A 3,204-nucleotide genomic window follows, 5' to 3' on the forward strand; every position below is an offset into this window, starting at 1 on the left:
TCCTCAACTTTGCCGAAAGCTGCGAACGCCGTGCGGACATCCTCGTCGGCAACGCCGTATAGGAGCCAGTGAAGCCTAAGATTCACCTGCTGGTCCTGCAGGTCAACGATGATGCACCGTCGTCCCTTTACTTGAACTTCCTTCTGGGCCACCAGTCGTTTTGTGGCGGTCGCATCCTTGAGGGTCACCGCCCAGACGTGGTTAATCTGGTACGCCCCTATGCATAGCACCTCAGGCAGCAAGCCTGTCGGCAACAGGGCGTCCCTGAAATCCTCGACCTTGTAGGGCCTGGTACGCACATCACCGTGCAAAAGCACGGTATTAATCGCCACTCGTCCTTGAGGCAGTTCAGGCAGAATAAACTGATATTCGTTATCTTCATCGTTGCGCCTGTTTCCGCGGCCAAAAGTGACCGCTGTCGCTGCCCCGGAAGAGGGCATGATTCTACGACCGTTCAGCTCGGTGGCCGGAACCAGAAGGACCGTGGCTGAAAGAAAGGAAGTTACGACCCGTTAGCGCTGTTCTCATATAGAATAGCTACCTGCTAAGAGAAAACAAAAAAAGGGCTCGTACGGGATTTGAACCCGGGACCTCTCGCACCCTAAGCGAGAATCATACCCCTAGACCAACGAGCCACCCTTGCGGTTTTTTTTCTTTATTACCGGTTTTTCAACAACACAACACGTAGCATAGATCACAAATGAGACGTCAAAACAAGGTTACAATAAAGGTTGTTATTGTAATGCACATAATGCCGTCAGTCACGTGGTGACTGGCGAAGTCATTTAAAATTATTTTAGTGTCGCCAAGGGTTCCACGCTGGCAATCCAGGGGGAAACACATTCTTTCGTTTTTTCTACTTCTGTTAAACGAGCCATGCTCTCTCGAAAGTACAGCCTTGCCAGTCTTCTATCTGGTTCACAGTAGAAGCCCGCCATTCGTGAGCGCCATATACGGTGCAGGCCAGTCAACATAATCAGATCAAAAGGTACTCCTTCTTCATTGTCTATTGCAAGGTACCTGATGCCGTGCGTATCTAGCGGGAATTCTTTTTTCATTGTCCGCTGCAACACATCCCCCCCCCCCAAAAAAAAACCCTCCCAAGAGTGAAGAAAAACGTGATCGATTGTTTCCGGTTGTTTGCAAATAAAACAGTGACAACCTCATGGCATATAAAACCCACGCTCCTCAAGGAAAGTTCTTACTGGAAGCGTCCCGGTATGCAGTTTGAAAAAGAAAGATTTCGCACTTGGCGCTACTTACATGCTTTTAACTCTTTTCAGTACATTCTGACCATGGCCTGCACTGTATATGGCTCTGTACAAGGGAATTGGCAACACTATGTCACATATGTCTATACAATTTTCTCTTTGTAACAGAATACAAATAATTATCAGAAAAACCGAACGCGTAGAAATCGCACACTTGATACTACTTCCCGAAAGTAACCCTGCAGCGTACCCGACATGACATGGGTGCTAATAACATAGTCGGGTAACAGTCGCCCTAATCTTACCTGGCACACCGCTTGCAGGAAGGGGTCGCTTACCTCGTGAAAAAAGAAAAACCGGTTCACTAACTGTTTGAGAAAGAGATGTGCCAGTCCAAGCCCCCCACACTTTACTCTCCTGAACAAATTTGTGCGACTGCACCTTTCCCAGGTAGATCCCCACACAAAGATCGCAAAAACCCTATGCAATTTCTGCACATTTACTGTAGAACAGTACATAACTTGCATCACATACCATAATTTAGCCACAAAAAACATGTTACACAGGGTAGCCCTCGCAAACATCGAGAGATAATTAGCCCTCCAATCATTCGCCTTTTCACGTAAGAGGTCTGCTTGTTGCTGCCAGTAGTCATTATTTTTTTTTGTAGGACTGAAGTGGCACACCGAGGTACTTCATAGGCGTCCTCTGCCGCACGACGTTGGCAAAAATGTCCGGGGTCGACGGCCACACTCCGTGCCAAAATCCCAGGCACTTTCCCCAGTTTACCCGACTTCATGTAACGTCGCTGAAAACTTTGACAGCTCTAATTAACTTCGAAGTTTTCATAATCGATACAACACACTGCAAGATCATCTGCATATGCGAGCAATATCACCTCGGACGATTGTAAACGAAAACCGGTAATAGAATTATTTTCAAGTACTGACAAACATAACGTCTCAATATAAATGCAGAAAAGTGGACTTATGGGGCAGCCATGGCGCACGGAACGCTGGATTTTGATGGGGGCCCCCAATGCCTTGTTAATAATTAGTCTGGTAGAGCAATTCCGATACGCCAGAGCTACACCGTCCATAATGATGGACCCGACATTAATGTGTTCTAATATGGTAAACAAAATAACATGTGCTACACAATCAAATGCCTTCTCCAGGTACAACTGGAGTACGGCACAAGCTTCCAGGGAATCGCAACACTCTAGAACGGACCGCATCTTGTGAACATTCGTAGCTATAGTGCAACTATTAATTCCGCATGTTTGGTGCAGACCGACTATGTCTTGATTAAGTGTCTGAAGTCTAGCAGCTAGAACTTTCATTAAAACGTTGTAGTCCATATTTGTGAGTGCTATTGGTCTATATCATGTTACTTTCTTCAGCTTGTCCTCATCCTCTGACTTCGGAATTAGCACCGTGTGGGATTCACTGAACGACGATGGTAATACCTTACCATCGTACGTACGCTTCGTTAAAAACTGCTGCGAGTATTTCTGACAATTCCTTTTTCAACCGCTTGTACCACGCAGCACAAAGCCCATCAGGGTCAGGCGACTTGATGGGATTCAAATTATCAATCGCCCGTTCCAATTCAAAAACAGTTATTGGTGCTTCTAATGCACCGTTCGTTTCATCACTCAGTTGAGGCATGTGTGCTAAAAAATTCGTTTTAAAGCGTTCCAGGTCTACCTGCCTATGTGCAAATAGATTCTCATAGTGCTGAAAGAACACATGTGCTATGCCATCGTTACCTGTAACGTCGTGACCGCCCGCTTCGATCACGTCAATCTGATTGCGCCGTGCGTGCGCCTTTTCCAGTCAAAGCGCCCTTTTTGTGGGTGTCTCCCCCACAGCAAAGGACTCGGCTCTAGCACGAACAATCGCGCCGCGATAACGTTCCTCGTCATGCAGTTCAAGTTCCTGTTTGATATTCCGTGTATCACTTTTGAATGCTCCCGGCTCTTGGTACTTCA

At 46.7% G+C, this 3,204-nt stretch overlaps 1 non-coding gene across 1 annotated transcript; it reads right to left on the reverse strand.

Moving 5' to 3' along the window:
* Positions 1-563: 563 nt before the first annotated feature.
* Trnap-agg (transfer RNA proline (anticodon AGG)) lies at positions 564-635 on the reverse strand. Its single transcript has one exon. It is a non-coding gene; the product is annotated as a tRNA-Pro (tRNA).
* Positions 636-3,204: the final 2,569 nt, after the last annotated feature.

This window comes from Dermacentor silvarum, chromosome 7, assembly GCF_013339745.2.
Source record: "Dermacentor silvarum isolate Dsil-2018 chromosome 7, BIME_Dsil_1.4, whole genome shotgun sequence".
Classification (NCBI taxonomy): Eukaryota; Metazoa; Arthropoda; class Arachnida; order Ixodida; family Ixodidae; genus Dermacentor; species Dermacentor silvarum.